We start from the raw sequence: 10,723 nt of genomic DNA on the forward strand, positions 1-10,723 counted from the left end.
TGTGGTTTAACTGGTGGTTTGATTTAATGTGTTTCACTTATCACAGCTTGGCAGAGAAGCAGTTGCTTGTTTAGCCACAATAACATGATAGCTTCCGTTCTACATCCATTTCCTTATACATTTTCCATTAACTTCATCAAAGAAAGGCCTGGTTCTACCTGACTTATATTTAAAAGGGTGCTATTTTTAAATAGGCATGACAGAAGAGCACCCACATGTAATTTCTTTCTCTAACATCTTTAATTGAGAGCAAAATAATCTTGCCCTTCAAGCTCTGAAGAATACAGGAAATAATACAGACTGTTAGGTGGGTTTAAAATGGCAGAAATGTTAGGTTCAGAGGGTAATAATCAATGGTTTTATGTTTGGCTGGTGGTAGCAACTAATAGAGTACGCCAGAAATTGATACAAGGGCCCTTTTTTTTTAGCCATAGTCATTAAAGACCTGGATGATTTTGAAGTGTACCCTCAGCAAATTTAGATCAGAGGGTAAGATTATCATGACAAAGAGTAGGCCCTGATAAACTGGAAAATGGGACCAACACGAAACTCATGAAATTCAGCAAGGAGAAGCATCACATTTTGCATGCCAGATCATACAGCCCTGTGCAGAATTATGGTCTGGCAGCCAGGTGATCAAGAAAGAGTCACACTGAAAGGGAACCTGAGCCGAGTCAGATCACTGTCATCATGAAAAAGGCAAATTGTGTGCTGAGCTGTATGGTCAAGGGACATTAATCTGATCTGTAGATCTTGTCCTCTGCTTGCTGTTGGTGAGGTTACATCTGGAATATTTTGTGTAGTTTTGCACCTCCCTACTGAGGTGAGGCAAAACTGAAGAGGGTCTAATTAAAGGCTGGGAAGTAGGACATGATGTAGAGAGGATGAGGGAGATTGACTTCTTTGTCCTGGTGAAAATGAGTTAAAGGTGATGTAAAGGAACTCATTATACACAAATATAAAGTAGCTTCAAAGATGAGAGACAAGGTATTCTGTAGTATCAGGTGATACAGCATGGTAGTCTATTATTTTATAGTTGGTTCTTCTGTAGTAGGTTTTACCTTGTTGTACGTTTGTAATGGTTCAGTCCATGTACCCCATTTGGCTTCCCTAATGGTTCAGTCCTGAGTTGTAAACTGCAATTTTCCCCACCAAAATGTATGTCAATCCACATATCAATCCACCTGTATGCCTCCCTTGTTCCCTTGTCTTACCCCTGTCTGTCTAAGATAGCACACTCCTTTGGTTCTGGAGAGTTCCCTGTCTTTCATCCCTTCCTCGAAGGGATGGATTGTAAGGGATGGATTGTACAGAATTGGGTTGTAAAATTTGCTCCCTCTCCATGTTTGCTTCTATTAGGGTAACACCCCTCCCCTAATGCCCTCCTATTAGTCACAAATTATGTCCTTCCCGTGTTCCCCCCATCCCTTAAAAGTAACCCCTTCAGGTTCAGATTTGTCACTTGCTCTGCCCAATTCGAGATTAAATCTTTGGAGGCTCAGCAAGTGTCCTTCCCTTATTCCTGTGCCTTGGTTTCCCCGTGCTGTGTGCCCTGCTGTGCTCCCCACGTTGCAGCAATCAGCACCACCCTCAACAGTCTCAGCAGAGACTCGGGGGGGTCACTTATGTCTCTGCCCTGCGGCCACCAGCGGGACAGCCAGCCGGGAACCTCCATCCCTTGGTTGCTGAGAACCAGGCACAATACAGAAGAGGCAACCACATGAGAAGTGCAGGTTACCCAAACAATTTATGAAGTAGCCATTACTAGAGAGCTTCATAACTTGGCTGCAAAAAGCTGTGGCTGACCTGACCCGGTTACTTCCTACTTTGACTGTGACTTTTGAGTAGAATCTCCATAAGTCCCTTCTACCCAGCATTTCAATGTTTCCTATGAACAATATGCATCCATTACAAATCCAGAAGAGGAACTATGTATGATTCAGATATATATTTTGGAGTTCAGTATCAGTAATACAACCATTTGCAGTGCACAAAACTCATGACATCAAATATCCAACAGCAACTGATAGAAGCACAACCAGGAGGAATTTGGTCATATACTCCACGGTATATATATAAGAATGATTCCATGGTTAAAATATAAGAATACCCCTCCCAAAATAAGCCTTTTAAATTTTAAGTATCAAAATTTTAAAATGAGGGAAAAAAAAAAAAAAAAAGAAAAATCACAAATATCTTCTTGGATTTTTTTTTTTTCCTCTGATAGTAAAAACAAGTATGGAAACACTTCATTAGATTTTCTGTTATCTAAAGATACTCACTTCTCTTTTCAGTGTGGATTTATTAGGATAAGAAGAACCAATTCAGGAAATTTTCAAGAAAATTTTATCTAATTGCATACCAAATAGCTAAAAATCCATATTGCTTTAAGTAGAATGTGACTATAAAAGGATGTTTAAATATCTTCATGTTTCTGGTTTGCACTTGTCACAGTAATATTTTTCCTCTCTAGTTCCTGATTTTAAATATAAATAAGATGATAAGTTTTTGTAATAGAGTCATTTAATGGTTTGCATCAGAAGGGACCTTTAAAGACCATTCAATTCAACCCAGATGATCTAGTCCAACTCTCTGGTCTCTTTTAATATATCTTGTGAAGTGTTTTAGCTTTAACTTTGTCTTGTCTTTTCCTGTCTCTTGTCTTTTTCTTGTCTTGCCATTTGGTCACTTCCCCACTTGCTCTGACTTCTTTTTCCAACACTCTGCAGAGGAGAAAATGTTTATAGAAGTGGTTATGGAAGCACCAAATCTGGTGCTCATAGAAGCGCCAAAACCTGGAAAAAAATTTACTATGCCTGCCTGTGGGAAGTACTGGGGGAGATGGGAGTGAGGGGAACCTCGCTTTCCTTCAGCCAGCTCCCCGTGGTGCATCATGTTACATAATTCTCCACTGTTGATGTGAGATGGGTTTCTTGCACAGTACATGGATCACTTTCCTGTCTCTCTTTTTTGCTAACCAGTTCAGTCAGCTACACTCTTCCATACCCTAGCCTCTCTATTTCTTTCCACATAGGCTATTTGAAGCCTGCATGGTGTAATGTTTTCCCAAAATCTTTAGTCATCTGGATAATTATATGCAAAAAATAAGCTTCTCTAAAAATTGTTGAGACCCTACAAAAGATCTTTTTATTGTTACAGTTGTTGTGGCTCAGGGATAAACCTAACCTTCATAAAAATAATTAGGGAAATGTCAGCTTTAAAAAATGTTTGAAATTCTGAAGATTTTGAGAAAAAACAGTTTTTATTGGAAAGCTAGCCCTTCATATCACAGATAAGATGTAAAGATTTCAATATCTGGATACAATTAGAAAGCAAGCTCAATGTTTTCTATGGTTCAAGCCTTTCTGTATTCAGTGTTTTGTTCCTTACAATAAAAGCTCTTTAGCACTTCAGAGAGAAGTGGCCAGAATACTGCTGTAATACTTGGCCTCAAAACATGGTATAGATTTAGAATCATTAAAATAAAAATTTAAAAAAGGCCATCAAACCACCTAATACTGTAAAGTAAAGCAAACATAAAAGATCCTTTTGAAATACTTTTTCAAAAGCAAAAGCAATGATCTGGTTTCCTAGCCCATGGACATGTTCAACAAGAAACAAAAGAACATTCGTGTGTATAGGCAAGCATGGCAAACAGCTTTATGTGACTGTTTGCTCAGGGCTTGTTTTCTTTTCAGCCTCACTTTTTCTCTTTTTGCATTCATTTTCAAAAAAAAGTATGGATTGTTACCATACATCTTGGCCTTGAAACTGCCAGAGTAATTATTAGCAAAGCTACTTGACACATGAGAATTTGTGAACTCTTCTAATCTGAGAACAGAAACAGCACCATATGACTCGTCTGACCAGTCACAACTAATCAACACAATGAGAAAAACAAATATCAGGCATTGCATAAATACAGAAAACTGTTCACAAGAAGTCTCAACATTAGTTGCATAACAAGCACTTATGATCAGCTCATAGGTTGTTCAGTATTACAAACAGAAATATTTTCTTTCTGTTTTCTTTGATTTTGAGCACATGACCCTTAAAGGAAAATTGACTCCTTCATGAAGTCTTCTCCATTAGAAAAAAATAACAATTCTAAAAGAAGCTTTGTGCTAAACTTTTGATTTAATATTGATTAAGTCAAACATTCCTTGCACTGAAGATTACCTTGCTGAATTCCTAAGTCTAGTCCTTACCTTGCTCACATTCTGTTTTTATGCACATAACTGTGTATTCACAATACATTTAAGTCAGGAAACCAGTTTTGATATGATGTAGAAGAGTCCACAGTTTTGCCCAGTCAGTGCAGGGAGTTCGCTTTTTGAGAAAGTGGTTTCTCCTAAGTACTCTGAAATCCCCACACTACCTTGAGCCTTGCTCCTGGAGACAGTGAAAGGTGTGGATAGAAAACCAAAGAAAAGAATATCTGAGAAGGAGTGACAAGGTAAATAATGCTAATAATGAGTTGCAGATTTTCTTTTTTCCTTTCTTTGGTTTGCTTTAACTTTCTGTTTGGATATTACTGGGCCATAATGATTGTTCTTAAAATGGCCTCGCTGAATATTTGCTTCATGCTTGGCATCAGTTGAACCATTGGGAAAAATCTCTAAGAAAATTGTACTCAGACACATATTTTTCCACTAAAGGAAGGCTAAAGCTAATTCTTGTGAACCAGAAATTCATTTCAGAACAAAACTGCTCTCTTCTCAAGTTCTCTTATCTTTTGAATTGGGTGTATTGTCTGAGGCTTGGGAACTGAGGACCACATATGAAGTGAGGTAGATTACTCACCTGTATTAATCTAGGATCTGGGGAATAATTTACTGATGACTTACATTTTGGAAATAACTCAGGCAGATGTTTGGAAGGCTGGAGGCAGCCTCCCTCTGCAGGCTTTGCAGCCTTAGAGTTCACTGTTCGGTAAAGAGAGGTGCTTGTTATTTTCACCTTTCCTCAACGTCTGTGTGAAGTATTTTTACAGTGCTCCTGATTGTCTTCCAAGACAGGGGAAAAATACCATGACAAGAAGTCAAGTGTCTGTTACTTTTTACAGGCAAAAAAGAAGCATAATTGCTGATTCAGAGCTGTTTGCAGTCTAGGGAGCTGTCAGTACCACATTATCATTAAATATATTTAATATGACCTGTCAGTAACAGGATGCTGAATTTCCCCTTCAGCAGCACATCGCCCATATTCTACTTTTTTGTACTCTCAAATCCAGTTGGACAAGTTGCAATTTCCTGTTTTTCGGGAGAAGATTGCACCTTTTCAGGATCACATAACTCAGCCCTTGAAGTGTCTCCAACAGATGAAGCAAGCTGACAACCAGCTCATGGGGACTGAAAAGTAGACAGGAACCAGTGCGAAAGAACTTGCCTGCCGATACATCTGTCCATCACCATTAGTCTCTGAGGACAGAAACCTAGAAGCTGAAGTTTTCAATGTGAAACTCACCTAAGCCTTTGGCATTTGCATTTAGGGCTGCTACAAATGTTTAACTTTCCCTGTATATTCACTTGGAATTCAAATTCTAGATATCCCTGTATATGGGTTTCCTCATGTGCCTAGTTCAATAGACAAACTCAGATGGTGCCTAGCAATTCTAGCATGACTAATTAAATACAGGTTCTTTGATCTGAAAGTAGAGTGTTCACTTCCTCACATTTTTGATAAAACACTAGTTAGGGCACTCTTCAATAGAAAGCTTTAGTCAGAGAAAAACAATACCTTACAACAAGCCCCAAGCTACAGAGTGTCGACCATATGCAACCAAAACCATAAAGGCCACGATGTCATCTGGTAGAACCAGGAAGCCTTTGTAACCTTTGGTTGCACATAAAGCTAAAGGTCTGCTATTATAGTCACACTTGCATATCTGGATCTACTAATTGATGTAATTTAAAAAGAAAACCATAAATGTGGGAAAATTGCTATGGTATGTGCCTTCTTCCTAAAATATCTTTCTGTGACTTACCTAAAATGTTTTAACTCTGAAAATTTTAATCAATTTTAATATTGGCTATAGCTCAAATGAGTTCTGTAAAACAAAATATATCTCATGCACACATTTGTTAATGAAGTTTTATCAAAACCCATTTTAAAGTAAGTAAAGAATTTAATTTTGAGATAATTATTCAAGGTTTCTTAAAAAAAGATACTTGTTTCAAGTGAATCAGTATATGAACAATAACCCATATTTTCAGAATTTTGCTGTTGATTTGCACTTCCTTTGTCAGAACTGGTTCAAGACAGTTTCACTTGTCTCTGGTGTTATTATCTGATGTTTCACTTGTCTCTGGTATTAATATCTGGTGGATATTTCTTGAACAGTTCACATAGAAAAATATAAGGTTTATCATCACACTGACTGTACAATTTATTCCCACTGGTGCTTCCACTCACTCCTGTGATTCTAATGGTTTAGCCGAAGTATCCTTGGTTTCAATTTGGACAAACCATTTTGCTCATAGGATGTCTGGCAATGCTATCTGAGTGAATTGAAATAACCTTATTCTCCCTGTCTGACCTGATTCTACAGTCTTGAAGCAGTAAATTGCAGGAAAAGTGTGTTCAATATCAATATTGTGATCTCAGTGACCTGGGGTAAACATAGTGAGGAGATCTGATATATAAGGAGTTGCTGTTTTTGTATACCCATTGTCAGAGCAGAACAGGACTTCAGCAACCTTAAAGAAAGCATTCACATCTTTGTGAATTCTTGGCATTCACAGCAAGCTTTACACACAGAACATACTGTGTATTGAAAGACACCCATCTAAAGAATAATTAGTGAGCAAACCATCTTTGAAAAATATGAATGAATAAAAGGCACCATAATACATTTATCTGTAGTGTGTAACAACTAGATCTAGGGATAATTTTTAATTGTTTATTTACAAAAAATTTAGTTTACTGAATACATTTTGAAATGGGCTACTAATGTCACTATATATGTGTCACCTATAAAAACTCGCTGAATTGAACTATGTCCACTTATTATCTTCAGAAAAAAAAAAAGTAAAAAACCAATAGTGTTATAATTTATCCATTTAGATGCTAGCATAGAAAAATATTTGCTGACTGTTCCGACAATTGATTTAGTCCATTATTTAAGAGAATTTAGCTGTGCACACTTGTTGTGCCTCTTTGGTGGAAGAGAGCAGGCGTTCCACTAGGAAAGAGAAGCTTCTGATGCTTACCAGGCTCATCACTAATACACTGCAGCAGTATTTGTTTCTCCTTCATGCACTAAGAAGTTTTGCACTTCATGGTGAAAAAACCCATTTTTATCACTGAAAGCAAACAAACATTCCTAAACCAAACCTAAACCTACAAAAACCCAAGGTATTGCTTTAAACATTAGTAAGACTCTTCTCTGCACTACAATGCAGAGAGTACTATAAGCTGAAGACTGGGATCTCTAATAGCCAGATTAGCAAAAGTGTTTAAATCCTTGCAGGAGGGCCCAGGAACAAATTCCCAGACATCACCAGGGAATGTGTATTTATGTTTCAGAAAAAAAGGCTTTGAATCCCATTTGGGTAAGAGCAAGAGATGTTAGTCACAACTTAGTCAAAGGCAATTGATAAAGTAGGGTCTTGGCAAGGAAGCAAGGGAGAAAGAAAATTCCCTTTTTCTGTCAATCACTTTTTTCTCTAATTCTCATTGCTTCTTTCTGTATTTCTGCATGATTGGTGTGCTTGGCTTTTGTCATTCCCTCCATACTTGTTCAGTCAACCACATTCCCAACCATCTAGATAGCACTGACATTTCTGTGGGCCTCATTACCACTGCACGCAAGACAATGCCCAGAAACCTTGTATCAGTCCTTGAATACTTCAATCTAATGAAGTCCAAACTGGAGCTTTCAAAACACCTGCTTAGCTGCCATTATAAATGTAGATGTGTCTAGTTTGGTCAGCACCCTGCTGTGGTTCTTCCTACAGCCACAAATACCTGGATATGTGGAGTTAGACATACAACTTCCTTTGAGGGTGCTGGTCTGAGCTCTCTTCCTCTATCAACTTTTCTAAAGTCTTTTCAGCCCTGGGCAGTGGGCAGGATATTACCTTCTCAAAGAGCCAGAAGGGAGTTTCTGTGTGTAGATTGTTCATAGGGTGTAGAAACTGCCTACATCTTTTTTGATTTTTGTCCTGTAATGTTCTATATATAGTAAAACTGGCTTACTATATATAAACAAGTTGCTGTACTGTTATCTCTTGGCCTTTTTTTGTTCTCTTTAGAATAACTATATGCCTTTATCTTGATATTTTCACTGAGTATATTTTAACTAATTTTGCTATGATGTAGTTAGTGCCAATTTCCCAATGTGTATTTAACTCAATTTGTTGGTTTGAACTGTAACCAGCCTAGAGCAGAATTGATATGCTGCATGTATTAACATATAGAACACAACTCCATGGAAAAAGGTAATTCTCTAGTTAGGTTAGGTCTTAGCTGGGATATTACCATGCTGTGAAAAAGAATATCTTTCTACATTTAATAGTTCTGAAAGCCTTTTTTCTTTTCCATTCTGGAATGGAATAACAAAAATGGAAATCATTATAGAATCATTCTCTGAAAATAGCTTAGTAATAACATGGAGATGAATTCAAGCTCCATAGCAGGATACACAAACAAAATCCCCAGGAAGCTAAACTTGTCAAACACTAGTGATGTTGCAGTACTTGTTATTACTATTAAAGCTTTCTCTATGTCTTATTACCTGAGCTGTGTGATTCACTGTTTAATTAGGCACACACAGAGCAGCAGATTATATTGTGTCTCCCATGAAAACTTTGAAATTTCAAAATATTTTCCGTTCCACATCAAGATAAAAGCTACAACCTTTTGACAATTCTCATTTAGGAAACAGCATACCAGTTCAGTGAGCACTCACACTAAGATGAAGCCACAAATCACTTCACTTATTTAGGCTGACTTATCAGCTTTCAACTTAAAGAACCACAAAATTGCTCTAGGCATCAGGCTTTGCAATATTCTTGAATGGCAAGTCAGCAGACATGCTCTTTCCCTTCCACTGCCACCACTAGCTGGGATTTTCTCATTAAAATATTTATTTACATGTAAACATATATATGTATTTAAATTTTGACTGGCTGTAAGTGCATATTTTCAAAAGGCTTCTTTAGGTTTTGTTATGTGTTTTTTAGCTACAATTGCGTGAGGCAAAGTTTGCTTCAGGAGGGTTTTTTGCCAAGGACTGTTGTAGATGACATTCTTTTTGCAGAAATATTAAATTAAGTTTTTGTTGCTTTTGTTGTTGTTGTTTTTGTTGTATTCATCTTTCTTACATAACCATCCTGGCACTTTTAGTTCAGTTTTTTATATATAAACATTTAGATTCAATGAGGCAAAAGTAGATATTATTTCTAAAGGTCTCAGTTTCACAGTACAAAAACATTTCCACCTTTGGATATAATGATAATAATGAGAGAGCAATTCAATGAGGAAACTTCATTTTTAACTGCTGCTTTTAAATAGTTTGATATTATTTATTTGGGGATTTTAAAATTAATTTTCTTGTGGTTTTGTCTATATTAAACTTTCAGATTAACTGCACAGTATTTTGGAAGATACCTCATTTATGTATACAGAAAAAATATGTGTCTTTTTAAGATCCACACCAAAAAAAGCCTGCATGCAAATAAAAGTAATCTGTAATTTACTTGCATACAACATAACACCTGTGGCAATCTTGCATTCTCCAGTTTCCATACAGATGCACTAAAGCAGATTTCTGCTGTATGTCTCACTTATCACAAGATAAATTTGTATTTGTATTAATTTAAGACACTGAAAAATAGTCTTTCTCCATGTATTTTCAGTTGTTTTGATTTGGTGCTGTTTTCCAAGAAAGGAAGAAACACTTAGGAGAACTGGTGAAGAGGAAACCTGAGTAATCTACAGAAAAATCTTATGTTCCTGTGTTTATGCAAACAAGATCATAAAGTATCTGACAGTGAAAAGTCAGAGTAGTTTGCCACATACAAACCTGTCCTAAACTTCAACAAATCCAAAATCATTCTTCTGAAAATAAAAACTGCTTTATCATCTTTCAGGATGACCTCTATGATTATCAATCATGAGAACTGAATTTTAAAAAAGCCAGTAAAATACCTATGATATTTTTAACATACAGTGGCTAGAGGGCCTGTTTTCCCAGAACAACCCCACTGTTTTGTGCAAGCAGCTGCTTGCAAAGTCCAGCTTAATAATCAGGATAAAAGAGAAGTGCATATTTCTGAAAATATCAGTAGCAGTAAGGGCAAGAAAATAATAATAATGATAATAATTATATATATATATATAATGATACAATAGCAACAACAATCATAATAATCAGCCTGACCAAAAAAGTCCCACAAAACTCCGTTAATAAAAGTATTCAAAACTGGTATGAGATTGATCATATGGGTGAATTCAGAATGATTCTCTAGTATCAAGAGTACATCCATCCTAGAAATGTTCTAGAGCATGTTCTTGTGTCTCCCATCTACATTCATTTTATCTCTAAATAGTTTTAACCACTTTAACAGTTGTATTGGGTGAGGCTGGGATGAACTAACCTTTTTCACAGCAGCCTGTATGGTGCTGTGCTTTGCCTTTCAGGAATTCTATGGCAGTGTTAACACCCCAAAGTTCTGGCTACTGCTGAACGGTGTTTGCACAGCATCTGGGTTTCCATTCT

Source organism: Taeniopygia guttata, chromosome 1 (assembly GCF_048771995.1).
Source record: "Taeniopygia guttata chromosome 1, bTaeGut7.mat, whole genome shotgun sequence".
In the NCBI taxonomy this organism is placed as follows: domain Eukaryota; kingdom Metazoa; phylum Chordata; class Aves; order Passeriformes; family Estrildidae; genus Taeniopygia; species Taeniopygia guttata.